This window comes from Xenopus laevis, chromosome 1L (assembly GCF_017654675.1).
Source record: "Xenopus laevis strain J_2021 chromosome 1L, Xenopus_laevis_v10.1, whole genome shotgun sequence".
NCBI lineage: Eukaryota > Metazoa > Chordata > Amphibia > Anura > Pipidae > Xenopus > Xenopus laevis.
The window spans coordinates 223449313-223469058 of NC_054371.1; the positions used below are offsets into that span (position 1 = coordinate 223449313).

The 19746-nt window shown below is 40.4% G+C and overlaps 1 protein-coding gene across 2 annotated transcripts in view; it reads right to left on the reverse strand.

The window, feature by feature from the left end:
• The window catches only part of dym.L (dymeclin L homeolog), a 256941-nt gene that overhangs the window by 38076 nt on the left and 199119 nt on the right, over positions 1-19746 (reverse strand).

The window sequence follows — 19746 nt, forward strand, 5'->3', positions numbered from 1 at the left end:
GTGGGGATTGGAGAAGGGGCCAACCTATTGTCCTGCAGATATTTTGCTAAACTTCAGTGTCCAGCAACACCCCAAATTCTTTCAGCTACAAATGGGAGATGCAGTTCAGGAATCACAGGAGGGTTGAAGGTTGCATATTCCTGACTGTAAAATTCATTACTGGGTAAAATGAGGGAATTGATCAATGATCTGCATATTTTGAAATAAAGTAAATAAGCAGCACAAAGAGAATTTTGACTTGTTCCATGCAGGACCCCAGCAAGACTTTACCTGGGTGGTAACTATAATCCCTTGTAAAGTAATACATATTTGATTCTGATTTCTATAAATAAGAAGAAGATAGTAAATTTGCTCCAGGTATAGGAACCAATAGGAACCAATCAGATGTCATCTGTTTTTTTTTACATTACCTGCTGCCTGATATTCAAATGAAATGAAGGATAAGTGGGTGGGCTGAGGCAGTTCCATTATATTTGTACAGTCTTTAGACTTTTATGGTCTCCTTATTTTGAGGCCTGTGATTCTAATACCATAGGTCAAATTTCTAGGTTCCTTCAAATCTAAATTGAGTGACTATTGGGTAACCCGATTTTTGAGACATCTGGTGGTTCTTTCCTTTGGTGAACCCCACCTGAAAAGTTTATTGATGACCCAGTCTTGTTCTAACCCTGATGACACTAGGGAACAAAGACAAAAGGCCCAGTGGAAATCACAGCAAAGAGGGGAAATAGGGCCACACTTGCAGCTAATGGCAGGTTATACATGGAGGAAAATTGAAATTGCTTGGGGAAAGCCGAAAAGCAAACACCACGCTGGGTTCTATGCGTGGCACCAACCAACCTCAGCGCTGGTCTGGCAGGAGGAGCAGGGCTTGTGTGAATGAAAGAGTGTCTCTCCCATGGAATTCCTGTAATTCTTATGGGTTTGTGTGTTTGTGTAAGAAAGGCCTGTGTACATTATAGATGAAGGCTGGCATGCAGTGGCTTTTTCTGTCACCAATTACTCATTTACCAGCATTTATTGGAAACACGGATTTAAATAAAGATTCCTGTGCTTCATACGCTGTCAGGATCCATAGCTGGGGGCACATACAAACATACAGAGATGGGACTATAAAATTACATATACTGATCCGTTTGTTTCCAGGGCTGGAGGATCTAGCACTACAGTGTGCCCTGAACATACCCACATATTAACCTATAGCAAATAACTCAAATAAGGGCACGGTGGCCATTGAGATCCCCTATAATTTGAAGACCAGGGACAAAAACACAAAATTAAAACTTAATCTAAAAATAGATCGATAGAAGGTTGCGGTGAGACAAATGACTAAGTGGGGCTCGTTTGTTGTTTATGTTTTCAGCCACTTATTGCACTAGGCCTAAGCTGGGTAGATCAGCCACAGAGCTGGTTTAGTATGGGAAGTCTCTGGCCAATAAATTATATAAATGATAATGAAGTCGATGAAATACTATTAGATAATGCACAGATGCCCAATTTCCTTTTAAGGCGGTATCACACTGGATAAGGCACAAGTTTACCTTCAGTAAAGGGAGAGGTGTTGCCCCAAGGTTTGGTAAGTGTGGGTAAGTATGTGAGCCTTTTTGTCATTATTTGCTTTGTGGAAAGCTGTGTATTTAGTTATTTGGTGGTATCAAAGATCACAAAGCACTTGTCGCACAATGGATCTTACCGGTGACACCACACAATATCCAGCTTCGCCCCACAATGAAGTTGGGTAGGTATCTGTAAGGTAACAATGAATGGGTAGGTATCAGCAGGGGCGCTCCACCAATGAGGCGAGTTGAGCCACTCACCTCAGGCGGCAGCGCCCCCCTTTGTTGCCAGGGGAGGCAAAAAGGCTGCTCCTGGTAACTAAGAGCAGAAATTCTGGTTTTCAACCCGGAAATTCGGCTCTTCTAGTGCAGAGAGCGCAATTTCGCTCTCTGCATTAGCGACGTGCACCGCCCCCGATCCCCTCCGGCACTGAAAAGGTGAGCGCCTCAGGTGGCGAAAAGGCAAGGATTGCAGCTTGGTTTCAGTAGAGTAACACTGAATGGGTAGGTATCAGTAGGGTAACACTGAATGGGTAGGTATCAGTAGGGTAACACTGAATGGGTAGGTATCAGTAGAGTAAGGCTGATATGGATTTCTGTTGGAGTAGAAAGAGCTAAAGGTGCCTTTTTGGGCTAATTGTCCTTCCTGCCTGCACAGTGATGATGATGATGATGATGTGCTACAGTTTGGCACAATACCCGCATGCCAAATGACTCATTATATAAGGTATGCAGATACATTGCAGTAATGCAGTAATACCCCAGAGCGTTCCTTAAATGCAGCGCTATCAGTTGGAATGCATGCGCCCATCCCAATTAGTCAGAAACGAGGCAGCAGCGAGCCAGCAATGCAAGTTGCCATACAGTCTAGCCCCGGCAAGCACAGACACCTTGTTAGCACTGGCTCCCATGCCCACATGATGTAACCTCTTCATTTACAAGGAATTTACTGTAAAGCCACTTGCAGGTAATTAACTGTTGATCTTGTTTTTATTAATGATGGGGAGTTTCCATAACAGCTTGGTGCTGGCTGCATCATTTCACTTGGAAGGAAACAAAAAAACCCTCGGCTGTATCTTCAGCGCCTGCTGGAAACAAAACACCCAATATGGGAAAACATGGGATTTGTCATTTATAGTAGAAATGAGGTGCCCTTAGCTGCCCCTTCCCTATTCTGCAGGACAGGACGTTGCAGAAAAACTCCTCAAACACTAGTTAACCTCAAACCATTTGGGGGGTACAGCTGCTGCAGTCAGGGGCCCCAAGACTGAGGATGGACCTAAGATAGAATATGTTATTTAAAGATCACAAAAGGGATGGAATTTTTGCAGGAGACGGTGAGGTTTGGGTGAATTCTGGGCAGAGTTTTGGCTAAATTGGGCAATGGCTGGAGAAGTTTAGGGGTATTGTTTTACTTGTTGTCCCAGTTGGGTGTAAATTGGTGTAAATTGCTGAATAATTCCCATTCCTATTTATTGCCAGAAATATCTTTTTATTAGAGGTATAGGAGTATTCACAAAATTTTGTTATTCATATATTTTACCCCCTGTGATTCTCACTCCTCCAATGAGGTTGAGCAGCCTATTAAATATGGAGTATATTCCCATATACAGGCATGGGATCCGTTGTCCAGACAGCTCTGAATTATGGGAATTCTGTCTCCTATCAAGTCCATTTTAATCAAATAATTTATATTTTTATATTTCCTTTCTCTGTCATAATAAAACAGTCGCTTCTTCTTGATCGAAAGATATAATCAATCCTTATTCTTATTGGTTTTAAGTAAAGGGGTTGTTCACCTTTAAATTAACTTTTAGTATGTAGGGAGTCAAATTTGCAATTGGTTTTCATTATTTGTGGTTTTTGAGTTATTTAACTTTTTATTTGGCAGCTCTCCAATTTGCAGTTTCGGCAATCTGATTGCTAGGCTCCAAATCACCCTAGCAACCATGAATTGATCTGAATAATAGACTGGAATATGAATAAGATTAATAAAAATTAGCAATAACAATATGTGGCAGATTTATCAAGGGTTGAATTGAAAATTCAAATTTTAAATTCAAATTTTAGAGTTCTTTTATGGCCAAAACTGTCAAATTCGACTAGGGAATTGTTCAAATTTGAATTGAGTTTTTTTTTTAAAATTCCAATTCGATTTTCGAAATTGATCATACTCTGGCCCTTTAAGAACTCAAATTTGACTATTCACCACCTAAAACCTGCTGAATTGCTATTTTAGTCAATGGGAGTCTTGGGATCAATTTGGAGTTGTTTGCAGCCTTCCTGACATTCTAATTTTTTGAGGAGTAAAAACTCGAATCGAGTTTTTAAAACTCAAATCGAATTCAATTCGAGTTTTCAGGTTGATCCTATTCACCTTTTAACAAATTAGATTTTTTTTTTATAAATTTTGAACCAGTCCAAAGAAGAAGGCAAATAATTAAAAAAATAAAAATAATGAAATAAATAATATAATAATAATAATACCGGTAATAATAATATTGAAAGGTTGCTTAGAATCGGCCATTCTATACTTAAAGGTGAACTACCCCTTTAATGTTTCAATAATAGGTTTAAGGTATGGAGATCCAAATTATAGAAAGACCTCTTATCTGTAAAATCCCACATCCCCAGCATTCTGGGTAACAAGCCCCATCCCTGTACTATAAATAGTTCCTAATACACAGTAACAGTCCATAAAAGCCAAGGGATTGTCATTACAGAACAATGAGGGTCCTGTTCATGTCTCAGTCTAAGGAATTTGCTTTCATCTGTGTCTCTTCCCAAATGTGCGGCAGAATAATCAATATCCTATAAGAGAGGGGCTGCTTTCCATTCAGTAGTAGGTTGGGGGGACTATACATATGCATGGCCATGTCCCATTGTTTCATTCATTCATACTGACAGCCTGAATAATAGGATCTGTCTGTGCCCCAACCAACATGGCGCATGGGCAGATGGCATTTACACACTGGACAGACTGTCAGGCCTATTGAGACCAACCCGCCCCCCGACGTACATGGTTGAGCAATATGGAGCAACATTGTACACATGTATAGCTGCTGGCTTGAGAGTCCTCTAAAAAACTGGAGATACTTAGCTGTCCAAAACACAGATAGGCACCCTGACCCGCACTCGGATAAGAACTTCCTCTGCAAAAAAATCTTTGGAGAGCCTTGCTCACTGCACTTCCCAAGCCCCGCCCCAAACCCGCCCACTCCTGCCTCAAGCCTGCCTACTCCTGCCCCCTCCCCTGCCAGCACTAGAGCAGCCTGCATCCCTCCCATTATTTTGGAAATAAAAAGAGGGACAATTTTTTTGACAACGCCCATTTTGTGGCCACACCCCCTAATTACCATGTTCATTTTACAAAATTTGGCAGGTTATGAAAGTTTGAACATATTTCTGTGTTTTTTTTCAGTTATTACAGTTTTGCTAATGAAGGTGAATTGCCCTTTAAGCTGTGAGTCTATTAGCGGTTATCTTATATTGTTACAATTACTTATTTGCTTATCTCAAAATTGTTACAAAAGTATCTTATTTGCTGCTGTGGCTGTTCTGAGCTCTCTGCCAAAAGCCAATTAATTTAGAAACTTTGTTTCTTTTTCTGGCTGTTCATCACAGTTGCCTGTACCAACTTCTCCACAGCTTACAGACAGCATGCAGGAACTACATAACCCACAATGCATTGCACTGGGATGTTCTGTTCCTTATTGAAATCACGTGTGCAGGGAATTGTGGGGTTTGGAGGATGCAGGCTGAGGACAGATGGCTGTTGATACAAAGTAACAGTAGTCAGACAGCTCAGCAAAGTAGTCAGACAGATCAGCAGGAGAGCAGGGGGCTGGGCTTAGGGAACTGTTCCAAACTATTAAAAATCATGAAAAGTCTGCATATTTTTCAATTGATGTATATTGCAAAGTTGCTTCAAATTATGTTTACTTTTCAAAAAGCTCAAGTTATGTTTGTGTGGAGTTCCCCTTTAAGGAAGGAAGCAGACCCCACAGTCCAGCCCCCTGCAATCTGGGAGTCTGCTTCCAAATTCCACTGAACAGAACTATGTGCAATTCTTCTTTTGGGCTGCTGGATCTTGCATATGGGCCAGACCCAAAGTTCTCAAGATATACAAATTAAACAGGTTATTCTCCTTAAAGTTCACTTTTAGTATGATGTAGACTGATATTCCGACTTGGTCTTTTTTTTATGATAAGTTGTTTTTTTGAATTATTTATCTTTTTGTACAGCAGCTCTCCAGTTTGGAATTACAGCACATATCTGGTTGCTAGGCTCTAAATTAGCCTAGCAACTCATTTTTGGCTGCTGGGGTCAGTGACTTTTGAAAGCTGGAGTGAGTCGGAAGAAGAAGTCAAATAAATTAAGACCAATTTAAAAACTGCTAAGAACTGGCCATTCTATAACATACTAGAAGTTAACTAGAAGGTGAACTCTTGTTTTAATTTTAGGCCCCCTCCCCTCCAAACCTCCACAAGTTGACCTAGTATAGGGATCTGTTATAAGTAAACCCGTTATCCAGAAAGATCCAAATTATGGGAAGGCAACCTCCCATGGACTCCATTTTAATCTAATAATTCACATTTTTAAAAATGATTTCCTTTTTCTGTGTAATAATAAAACAGTCGCTTGTACTTGATCCCAACTAAGATATAATTAATCCTTATTGGAGGCAAAACCAGCCTATTGGGTTTATTTAGTGTTTACATGATTTTTAAGCAGACAAAGGGGAACCATCACGAAAATGAAAATTTAATATAAGCTTCATCATACTGAAATAAGAAACTTTCTAAATACAAATAATTAAAAATTTGGTTCCGTTTCTGAAATAATCAATTTTATCTTCACCATTCCTCTCTCAGCATCGGTTTCTCTTCATTTTCTCTTCATGCAGCAGTTGGGTGTCTGATATTCATTGACAGTTAGATCCAATATATCTTATAGGGGGCTCCTTTTGCCTAGAAGATGTATTAGAGCTCACTCTATTAAACTCACCAGACATCATGTCTCTCTACATGCAGGACTTGTGCAAAATGCAGTTATTTTGTTCGATTCTGTTTGGACTGGAATCAGTTATTTGAGTGAGCTCTAATACATCTGCTAGGAAAGGAGCCCCCCCTATAAGATATATTGGATCTAACTGTCAATTAATATCTGACACCCAACTGCTGCATGAAGAGAGAATGAAGAGAAACAGATGCTGAGAGAGGAATAGTGAAGATAAACTTGATTATTTCAGAAACAGTACAGAATATTTAATTGATTGTATTTAGAAAGTTTCTTATTTCAGTATGAGGAAGCTTATATAAAATTTTCATTTTCGCAATAGTTCCCCTTTAAGGGATGAAGATTCAAATGATGGAAAGATCCGTTATCAGGAAAACCCTAGGTCCCAATATTCCATACCTGTATTTATATTGAAAATGCTTGGGCTACAATGGATAAAGCTAGAAACAATATGGCAGCCCGTACCCAGTTCTTTTAATAGAGACGGAATTTTCAGTGCACACAATAAATTATGGGAAGGTCTATATGAGAAAAAGTGGAATAAATCTCAATGCCATTAGTAAGTAGGATAACTTTCCTCTATATAACAGGCATGTAGGAGGCAGTTGGGCGGCAGTTGCAGTGACTTTCCTCACCAAACCCTCAACCTCATCACATTACAAGTCATTTGGGGACAGTAAAGTCAGTTAAATTCGTTTTCTTTTCTCCTCGGCTGTTTAGCGCCAGGAGCTATGAAATCTATATGAGCATATGACCCAAACCAGACACATTCTGATACGGGTATAGGATCCGTTATCCAGAAACCCATTATACAGAAAGCTCTGAATTATGGCAAGGCCGTCTCCCATAGACTCAATTTTATCCAAATAATCCAATTTTTTAAAAAGTATTTCCTTTTTCTCTGTAATAATAAAACAGTCGCTTGTACTTGATCCCAACTAAGATATAATTAATCCTTATTGGAGGCAAAACCAGCCTATTGGGTTTATTTCATGTTGACATGACTTTCTAGTAGACTTAAACAGGTGATTCACCTATAAGTTAACTTTTTGTATGTCATAGACTGGCCTATGCTAAGCAACTTTTTAATCGGCCTTCATTATTTATTGTTTATAGATTTTGAATTATTTGCTTTCTTCTTCTGAATCTTTCCAGCTTTCAAAATGGGGGTCACTGACCCCATCTGTTACTGTTACTTTTCATTATTCATCATCCTATTCAGACCTCTCCTATTCATATTCCAGTCTCTTATTCAAATCAATGCATGGTTGCTAGGGGAATTTGGACCTTAGTTAACATATTGCTAAAATTACAAACTGGAGAGCTGCTGAATAAAAAGCTCAAAAATAACTCACAAACCACAAATAATAAAAAATGAAAACCAATTGCAAATTGCCTCAGAATATCCCTCTCTACATCATACTAACAGTTAATGTAAAGGTGAACAACCTCATTAAGGTATGGAGATTAGGGATGCACCGAATCCACTATTTTGGATTCAGCCGAACCCCCGAATCCTTCGTGAAAGATTTGGTTGAATACCGAACCGAATCCTAATTTGCATATGCAAATTAGGGGTGGGAAAACAATTTGTTCTTCCTTGTTTTCTGACAAAAAATCACGAGATTACCCCACCCCTAATTTGCATATGCAAATTAGGATTCGGATTCGGTTCGGCTAGGCAGAAGGATTCGGCCGAATCCGAATCCTGATGAAAAAGGCTGAATCCCAAACCGAATCCTGGATTCGGTGCATCCCTAATGGAGATCCAAATTATAAAAAGACCCGTTATCCGAAAAACCCCAAGTCCCGAGCATTCTGGATAGCAGATCCCATATCTGTGTTACAGATAAAGGGGCACATTGTCCTGCAGTTTGTGTCAGACACTGCGCAGTGGTTCCGTCCATACTGTAACTGGCCCCTGCTCTGTATTACACATATAGATATGAAATAAAATGAGGGGCCCCTGATGAGAACTTAAAACTCTGCTGTGTTGGTTGAACTGGAACAAATGGCATCTTGGGCTTCGGGAACCATTGGTGTTTGTTAGCTTTAGAATATTTGAGGTCAGTACAATGGGCCATTCCGGGACAGGTTTAATTGAGTTAGTGAGCGCAGATAGAATCTAATATCACATTCCCAAACTGGGGTGCAGCACATGAAATAACTGCAATCCTTATTTGCCCACTCACAGAGAAAGCTCAGGAGACTAAAGGCTTGCCCTCAATCTCACACGCACTTTATATTATTTCCATTAAAGGGGTACTTCACCCTAAACTTAGCTTGTAGTAGGATGTAGGCAGTTTAGTCTATGATGATACATATGTTATGTTGGTAGCTGTCTGGTTGCTAAGGTTAACGTACCCTTGCAACCAGACAGCAGTTAGTGAACAGTACTATAAGCAATACAAATAAAGAATAACTGTTAAAGAGGTTGTTCACCTTTAAATTTACTTTTAGTACAATGTAGAGAGTGATACACTGAGACAATTTGCAATTGGTTTTCATTTTTTATTATTTTTAGTTTGTGAGTTATTTAGCTTTTTATTCAGCAGCTCTCCAGTATTGAATTAAGTGACCCCATTTGAAGCTGGAAAGAGTCAGAAGAAAAAAGGCAAATCATTAAAAAAATATATAAAAATTAAAAAATGAAGACCAATTGATAACATACTAAAGGTTAACTTAAAGGTGACCTACCCCTTTAAACTGAAGTCTCACAGTCTGCCAGTGAGCCCCAACCTCAGTTGCAGGCCAGAAATGGGCAGAACTGCAAGGCAATAATTCAAATAATAATGAAGACCAATTGAAATGTTGAAACAGTAATGCCAAAAAGCAAAATTGTCTTAAATTAATAAATATATAATGCAGTGTTGCCCTCAACTGGTAAAACTGGTGTGTTTGCTTCAGAAACTCTACTATTGTTTATATAAACAACTGCTGTGTAGCAATGGGGGCAGCCATTCAAGCACAGGATATACAGTAGATAACAGATAAGTACTACTATAGTTTATATAAACAAGCTGCTGTGTAGCCATGGGGGCAGCCATTCAAGCACAGGATACACAGTAGATAACAGATAAGTACTACTATAGTTTATATAAACAAGCTGCTGTGTAGCCATGGGGGCAGCCATTCAAGCACAGGATACACAGTAGATAACAGATAAGTACTACTATAGTTTATATAAACATCTGCCGTGTAGCCACGGGGGCAGCCATTCAAGCACAGGATACACAGTAGATAACAGATAAGTACTACTATAGTTTATATAAACAAGCTGCTGTGTAGCCATGGGGGCAGCCATTCAGGCACAGGATACACAGTAGATAACAGATAAGTACTACTATAGTTTATATAAACAAGCTGCTGTGTAGCAATGGTGGAAATTAAAAAAAAGACTATATGGCACAGGTTAAATAGTGGATAACAGATAACATAATGCACTTCAGAGCGCATCTGCTATGTAAACTGAGCATTTTCTCCTTTGAATGGCTGCCCCCATGGCTACACAGCAGCTTCTTTATATAAACTATAGTAGTACTTATCTGTTATCTACTGTGTATCCTGTGCTTGAATGGCTGCCCCCATGGCTACACAGCAGCTTGTTTATATAAACTATAGTAGTACTTATCTGTTATCTACTGTGTATCCTGTGCTTAAATGGCTGCCCCCATGGCTACACAGCAGATGTTTATACACTATATAGTAGTGTTTCTGAAGCAAACACATCAGTTTTGCCAGTGCAGGGCAACAATACATTATATTTTCTTTACTTTAAGGCACTTTCATTCTTTGGTGCTACTGTTCCTTTAATGGGGTAGAATTTAGCCATGATGGAAATAACCAGTGTAGAGGTTGGTGAGTTTATTTTCAGGTATTTGAGAAATCCAATTAGGTACAAGTGGGTCAGGCAATGAATGGCTTGTGCGGGGCTCACTCAAGTGGCCACATTCCTCAGCCATAACCTTTTTACCTTTGAGCTCAGGGCGGGATCCACCGCAGCCCGTACTGCTGTCTAATCTGTCATGCTCCAGGTCTAACTGAGACAGTCTCTTCAGAGAACAGTGAGAGCACAAACAGGAAAGAAAGCAGAGACAGACCCTTGAGAGCTGATAGTGTTTAAACTGATAAACGTGCAAATGTTTCATACATTCCAGCCTCTATCTCCAGCGAGTTCCCCCCACACTAGAGACTGGGCCATTGTGTGTGTGTTACGTGGAATAAAGAAACATATGACTGTAACATTTCCTGAGAACACAAATCAGACGCTGCTGAAAGATGGATGAGTCCTGGCTCTCTGGGTTCCTCTGGCAAGGAATATAATATGATTAAAATCCCATTATACGTGTCTCTGTCTCTTCTATCATTTCATTGCTAATAAGCAAAAATGCAATTACTTTTCCCCCCAGTGTCCAGCGATTGCCAGTCCCCTGCACCCCTACGGGCGAAACACTTGGAATTGCCCTGGGTGCCATTGCCCTAACACTCAGCACAAAACACCATATGATTGGTCAGCACTGATCCTAACGGCCAATCATTCTGAAATGTTGGTGCCCTATAAATACATGTTAATAATATGTGTTGTGACCTTATGTACCTACAGACAGGGAAAAAAAGTGTGAATTTTTGGCCTTGCCCATTTTATGGCCACACCCCCTAATTACCATGTCCATTTTACAAAATTTGGAAGGTTAAGGTACACATTTCTGGGAGTTTTAAACTTAATTAAAACACTTTTGCTAGTGAATTGTCCTTTAAGCTGCTAGTATCAGAGTTCCAAGAGACCTGCTTATCTTAAATAGTTACAATTGTTTCTTTGCTTATCTTAAATTGTTACAAAAGTATCTAAGTGCAGCTGCTGAGTGTTCTGGGCTAGAGTCCTGCAGAGGATCGGGTACCCGCGGGTTACCCGAAAAAAACCGGGGGTACCGTGCGGGTTGCGTGTAGGAGTTCCGGGTGCGGGTATAGACACGGGTCAGTGGCTCTGCAGATTTGCGGGTTGCAGGTAGGGTTTCGGGTCTTCTCAATAGCGATTTTTACTCCTCTTTTCTGATCATGTCTACTTCCGATAATGTCACATCCGGTTTACAATGACAGCACTTCCTGATTCTTGATGGTCAACGGGTTGCGGGTCCCGGTTGTGGATAAGGTACTTGCGGGTCAGGTAGCGGGTAAGAATGAGGGTTGCGGGTCCAGGTTGCGGATTGCAGGTACGGATCGGGTACGGATTCCAAAAAATGGACCCACGCAGGACTCTATTCTGGGCTCTATGCCAAAAAGCCTTTTGTTTTAATTACGTTTCAAAAACTTTGTAGGACATTTAGGAGGTATGATGTAATATGCACTTTATATAAAGATATATGCATATACAGGTATGGTACCTGTTATCCAGAATGCGCAGGACCTAGGGTTTTCCAGATAAAGGATCTTTCCGTAATTTGGATTGATTTGTTTAAAGGAGAAGGAAAGATTAAAACGAAGTAAGCTTTATCAGAAAGGTTTATATAAATACACCAGTAAACCCCACTGGGCACTGCAAATAAGTTCAATGCAAAGGTTTGGCCATTATTATATCAACTGGAAGAATACTTTGTTCATTTATTTCTGCATAACAAAAAACATAAATGAAAAAAGAATTGATTTACTGGATTTCTAAGTATTTTAGGAACCTCCAAGTTACTGCAAATGTAATTTTAGATTTCTTTGAATCATCTGCTTTGACGTTGTACATAAATATAGCAAGTGTTAAAATAAGCAGTTTCACACTGAGTGTAACATGCTCGCACTTGTGAATAGAGTTCAGCCCATAGGAACAAGTCCTTAGCGTGACTGGAGAGAGCTCTTCTGCCCCCTGGTGGAAGGCAGTATTACAGTCATGATATTACAGTCGTGATATTACAGTCGTGATATTACAGTCGTGATATTACAGTCGTGATATTACAGTCATGATATAACAGTCGTGATATTACAGTCGTGATATTACAGTCGTGATATTACAGTCGTGATATTACAGTCGTGATATTACAGTCGTGATATAACAGTCGTGATATTACAGTCGTGATATTACAGTCGTGATATTACAGTCGTGATATTACAGTCGTGATATTACAGTCGTGATATTACAGTCATGATATTACAGACATGATATTACAGTCATGATATTATGACATGACATGAACCATGGCTGCGTAAAAACCTTTTTAGGGCAGAGACACAAGGAAACTTCGGGCGACTTCAGAAAAAGAAGGGCTCAGAGTGCCATCCCGCCGGCGACTTAAGATTCTAGCCAACGGGAAGGCAGTTCAGGGAGATTAGTTGCCCGAAGAAGAGGCAATTTGACACCGGGAGACTAAATCTTCCCGAATCTCCACGTGTGTCTCTGCCCTTAGCCCAAAATATCCCAAGGTGATCCAACCTGGAGTATCTCAGGGGGAAGCCAGGGATCCTCATTGATTTCACTGCTTCCTAGACAGGAGGCTGCTCTCTGCAATGTAGCACAAATACATGCACACAAGTCTGGAACGTCTGATCCTTATTAGTATGTCTGATTGTAGCTAACAGTCTGAGCTGCACATTTACATAATACCCTGCTTCAGTGACTGGCAGACCCACTAAGGTCGAATATATATTGGCGATGCACTGGATTAAAGGGGTTGTCCTCCTTTAAATTATATATTAGTATGATGTAGAGAGTGATATTCTGTGACAATATGCAATTGGTTTTCATATTTTATTATTTGTGTTTTTTGAGTTATTTAGCTTTTTATTCAGAAGCTCTGCAGTTTGCAGTTTCAGTTGCTAGAGTCCAAATTACCCTAGCAACCATACACTGATTTAAATAAGAGACTGGAATATGAATAGGAGAGGCCTGCATAGAAAGAAGAGTAATAAAAAGTAGCAATAACAATAAATGTGTAGCCTTACAGAGTTTTTTTTAGATGGGGTCAGTGACCCCATTTGAAAGCTGGAAAGAGTCAGAAGAAGAAAGTAAATGATTCAACAACTATAAAAAAGAAAAAATGAAGGCCAAATGAAAAGTTGCTTGGAATTAGCCATTCTATAACATACTAAAATTGAACTTAACGGTAAACCACCCCTTTAAAGCAGGGAATGTGTGGGGGACTGAAAAATAATTTGCTGTGGGGCCCAGTAATATTTAGTTACACCACTGGTAGTTGTATATTTTGTAGTAACGATATAAAAAGCAGAGAAATTATCTTTTCTAGCTGGAAAAAAAGAAAACGAGGAAAAAAGGTAAATAATTCATGTTTTTTTCCTGCTGCCATCAGGATCCAGGAGCCTTGCTTCCACTGGCTACAAGGAAAGAAGAATGTGAAGCGTATGAGTGAGTGCAGAGAGAGTGCAGAGAGAGAGAGAGTGCAGAAAGTGTGCAGAGAGAGTGCAGAGAAAATGCAGAGAGAAAGCAGAGAGAAAATGCAGAGAGAGAGTGCAGAGAGAATGCAGAGAAAATGCAGAGAGAGTGCAGGGAGAATGAATAGGAAGTGCAGAGAGAGTGCAGGGAGAATGCAGAGACAGTGCAGAGGAAGTGCAGAGAGAGTGCAGAGGGAGAGTGCAGAGGAAGTGCAGAGAAAGTGCAGAGGAAGTGCAGAGAGAGTGCTGAGGAAGTGTAGAGAGAGTGCTGAGGAAGTGTAGAGAGAGTGCAGAGAGAGTGCAGGGAGAGTGCAGAGAGAATGCAGAGAGTGCAGAGAAAGTGCAGAGAGAGTGCAGAGTAAGTGCAGAGAGAGTGCAGAGTAAGTGCAGAGAGAGTGCACAGAGAATGCAGAGAGAGTGCAGAAGAAGAATGCAAAGAGAAAAAGGAAGGAGACAGGAGGGAGGCTGGTTAGGGAAGTTATTTAGCAATGGAGGGCAGACATATTCCCAAGGTGCTGAAACCTGAGATCCCATAATTATTCCGTTTGATGCACAGAGAGGAGACAAAACAGTGTGGGAAAGGGACATGAAGGAACGGGATGATGTTTCCTTTCAGGTCAGGGAGCTGCACTAACATTTCAGGCTTGGAAGGAGGAAAACTAAATTTTCTTTGTCTTTCTCCCTAAATGGTCAAAGTGTTTGTGTTGGTTTTTGTGAAAGGGAGAGTCTGATTTAGTAATGAGCTTAACTAATGGCCCTGATGTGTTTAGCTAGTCATGAGAGCCCGGCCGGCACAAGCCAAGGGGTGAGGAATGTTCTCTTGCACTGCACCTCCTTCTATTCCAGTCTGGGACAAGGGAAGGGGGGAGAGGGGTATGAAAGCTATAGGGCGGCACTTTGTTTCATTACAAGGAATTACTGGGTGCCACAAATACAGAAAAAACACCTTCATTAGCCCCTAAACTGAACCCTGATAAACTGCGCCCACTAACTCCCAACTGTCCCGTTTTTTGCGGGACAGTCACTATTTTGACAGCTCAACCCGCAGTCCCACATTGTTACTGAAATGTCCAGACTTTCTCTTTGATCTCCTGCACTGAACAGCCAGAAAAAGATACAAAGTTTCTTAAAGAGATACTAACACCAGAAATTATGCCTTTTTTTACATCTATCATAATATTGGCTTTGCATACTACTTTTTCCATAAAATATTTGCCCAATGCTTTTACATTACCTGTCTGATGCCCCATGTTCCAGTATGAGGGGGCTGCCATATTTGTGCAGCAGGAGTCCGTTTGCATTAGAAACTCTAACTAACAGGCTGAGATGGGACAGTCAGATTGGCAAAAACAGTCAGGTATAGGGACTTCAAATAACAATTACTTACAAAAACAAACCCCTCAGCAAAAAACAATCAGCATGACCTATAGGTCACTTTTAATGCTCATTCATATTGCAAAAAGTAGTTTTTTAGCATCAATATCACGTTAAACTTAACTTGCTTTTGGCAGAGAGCACAGAACACTCAGCAGGTGCACTTAGATACTTTTGTAACAATATAAGATAAGCAAAGAAACATTTGTAACTATTTAAGATAAGCAGGTCTCTTGGGGATACTGTGAAGTTCACCTTCATTAGCAAAGCTGTAATAACACATAAAAAACATAAATGTGTTCAAACTTCCATAACCTGCCAAATTTTGTAAAATGAACATGGTAATTAGGTGGTGTGGCCACAAAATGGGCGTGGACAGAAAAAAAAATTGCCATACTCCACGCCCCAAATCTTTTTGTCCCTCTTTCTATTTCCAGGAGGTATGTAAACCATAATGTATAATGTCTTAAGTTGGCAAATACATGAGCTGATCACATTTACCAACAGGTCCCCTCCAGACCCAGCAAACAGCTTATTGGCCCCTGTTTGGGGTCATTCTGATAACCTTGCTGATCATTATCTGCCTTTAAATCTACTTATCTATTTGACAGGTTACAATGTCCCATTTAATGAGGACTGCATTGGTGCTTAAGGGGTTGTTCATCTTTAAATTAACTGTTAGTATGATGTAGAGAGTGATATTCTAATTGGTTTTCATTTGTTATTATTTGTGGTTTTTGACTTATTTAGCTTTTTATTCAGCAGCTCTCCAGTTTGCAATTTCAGCCATCTGGTTGCTAGGGTCCAATTTACCCTAGCAACCATGCATTGATTTGAATAAGAGACTGGAATATGAATAGGAGAGACCGGAATAGAAAGATGAGTAATAAAAAGTAACAATAACAATACATTTGTAGCCTTACAAAGCATTTGTTTTTAGATGGGGTCAGTGACCCCCATTTGAAAGCTGGAAAGAGTCAGAAGAAGGCAAATAATTTAAAACTATTAAAAAGAAAAATGAGGGCCAATTGAAAAGTTGCTTAGAATTAGCCATTCTATAACATAGTAAGAGTTAACTTAAAGTGAAACACCCCTTTAAAGTCAACCTCTCCAATAGAGCAAATATTCCTGTGTATGTCACTCCCTTTAGCAACATTCATTGTCTTATCCAGGTATGAAACCTGTTATCCAGAATGCTCGGGACATGGGGTCCAGATGATGGGTCTTTCCATAATTTGTATCTTGATATAAAAAGTCTACTAGAAAATCATGTAAACATTAAATAAACTCAATAGGCTGGTTTTGCTTCCAATAAGGATTAATTATATCTTAGTTGGGATCAAGTACAAGCGACTGTTTTATTATTACACAGAAAAAGGAAATATGTTTTAACAGTTTGGACTATTTGATTATAATGGAGTCTATAGGAGACGGCCTTCCGGTAATTTGGAGCTTTCTGGATAACGGGTTTCCAGATAACTGATCCCATATCTGTATAGTGCTTTGTCTGTATAAAGAATGATGTTTTCTATATACTGTTATTATTAACACATAAAAAGCACACACATATTCCACAGCGCTGTACAAGAGCTAACTCTCAGAGATTCTGTTAAAGCCACAAACATTTATTATGTATCTGCAGTCTGATATGTTTATGAACTACAAGTCCCAGCACTGACAAGACAAGTACTAGGGATGAGGGGAGGCTGATGAGCACAATGCTCTGTGGTTTGTGTCAGAGGTTGGGAGGAGGAAGGCTGCTGCTCACATGGGGAAACATTTCCCCGGACTCTTTAAAGGAAACTATTTATTAAATGATGATTTGTAGGAGTGAAGGGGGGCGAGGGGTGTCGTGTCTCTCAGTGGGGGCTGCTGGGATATTTACATAACAATGTCTTTCTTGGAATCCTGAATTCATCACTTTTATGCAGGAATCTGAGAAACTCTAAATCCACTTTAATGAATTATTTTTGAGCTTTTGCCAGTTTAAAGGGTAACTGCAACTTCATTATATATTATGTGCGGTGGGAAAGAGTCCTTTAAATATGAGGAAAGGTAGGGCTTTATACCCTTGAAATCATAAGCAGAAACGTAACTAGAGGGGGGCGGGCCCTGGCGCAGGACGCGCAGCCGGGCCCCCCGCCCCCTCCGTACACCCGGAACTGGCCGGGAATATGCGGCGCAAAGTGGCGCGCAGACTGCCGGGGGGCCCTGAGGGGGTGCAGGCACCATCTCTCCCTACTATACCTGCTATCCCACAGTCACACTCCCTTCCCAGAGACTATTATCCCACTGTTACTATAGGCACCATCTCTCCCTACTATACCTGCTATCCCACAGTCACACTCCCTTCCCAGAGACTATTATCCACTGTTACTATAGGCACCATCTCTCCCTACTATACCTGCTATCCCTCAGTCACACTCCCTTCCCAGAGACTATTATCCACTGTTACTATAGGCACCATCTCTCCCTACTATACCTGCTATCCCTCAGTCACACTCCCTTCCCAGAGACTATTATCCACTGTTACTATAGGCACCATCTCTCCCTACTATACCTGCTATCCCACAGTCACACTCCCTTCCCAGAGACTATTATCCCACTGTTACTATAGACACCATCTGTCCCTACTATACCTGCTATCCCACAGTCACATTCCATTCCCAGAGACTATTATCCACTGTTACTATAGACACCATCTCTCCCTACTATACCTGCTATCCCACAGTCACACTCCCTTCCCAGAGACTATTATCCCACTGTTACTATAGGCACCATCTCTCCCTACTATACCTGCTATCCCTCAGTCACACTCCCTTCCCAGAGACTATTATCCACTGTTACTATAGACACCATCTCTCCCTACTATACCTGCTATCCCACAGTCACACTCCCTTCCCAGAGACTATTATCCACTGTTACTATAGACACCATCTCTCCCTACTATACCTGCTATCCCACAGTCACACTCCCTTCCCAGAGACTATTATCCCACTGTTACTATAGACACCATCTCTCCCTACTATACCTGCTATCCCACAGTCACACTCCCTTCCCAGAGACTATTATCCCACTTTTACTATAGACACCATCTCTCCCTACTATACCTGTTATCCCACAGTCATACTCCCTTCCCAGAGACTATTATCCACTGTTACTATAGACACCATCTCTCCCTACTATACCTGCTATCCCACAGTCACACTCCCTTCCCAGAGACTATTATCCACTGTTACTATAGACACCATCTCTCCCTACTATACCTGCTATCCCACAGTCACACTCCCTTCCCAGAGACTATTATCCACTGTTACTATAGACACCATCTCTCACTACTATACCTGCTATCCCAAAGTCACACTCACTTCCCAGTGCTACTACAGCATTACTATTGCATTTTCGCACACTATTCCTCCCAGTATGTTTGGAGTTCAGCCCTTTGGTCCTTACATGCAAAATGTGAAGGTGATCAAATCACACTACAAGAAGGTTAGTTAGTGAGTATTATGCTTTATAGAAGGAATTCCATAACTTGAAGCCCTTACTGCTACTTTTCAGACTTGTTGACACAGACAGGAAGTAGTTTGGCAGAACCAAAGAAATGTGCAGGCTTGCAATCTATTACTGTAAGTTTCCATTAACATAATAATGCCTTAATAATTTAATTTAGGTTGATTGGCCATTTTCTGTAAGAATATCTCCGTGGTGCATAAAGAGAGGATTTATTTCCCTGTTTCAGTGCTGGCGGGAGCACATTTTCCGAGTCTAATGCTGGAAAGCTGTGTGTGGATATTTTCTATCTATTTCTCTCATCAGCTGTAATGTGATACAAAGGAAGGGGAGGATGGAAAAAAAAAAGAGAAGCCTTTGTAAATACCGCTTTTGTAATACTGCTTTTTAATAACCTTCCTAATAGCCGAATTAAAGGCCCTTGAATAAAATCATTTCATCCCACATAAAACAAACATAGGCCTTTTTCTTTTTAACTTGCTTTTATAAGGTTCTATCAGTTCCAGATGCTGCAAAGGGGGCCACAGGGTTTTCTCTGATGAATTACTTGCAGAGCGGGACAGCTGCTTTTTATTTAACAGCTAAATTAAGGAGAGAAATCAAAGGAGGACCTTAAAAGTGGCCCTCATTTAGCCCATTAAGCAAGTACCAGGCAGAAAGGAAAGGAAATGGGGAGATAGCAACACAACTCAGCTCCAGTTTATAGCCGGCGCTCGTAGGTTTCTCCTGCAGGTAAAAGAGCTGTCTCTGTGCTGAGATGACTGTTACTGTCAAATTGTTTTCTTTCTACAGGGATGGGATACATTATCTGGAAACCATAAAGCTCCAAATTACAGAAAGAGCATCTCCCATAGACTCCATTTTGATCAAATCATCCACATTTTTAGAAATGTACTGTTAATATGAATTAATC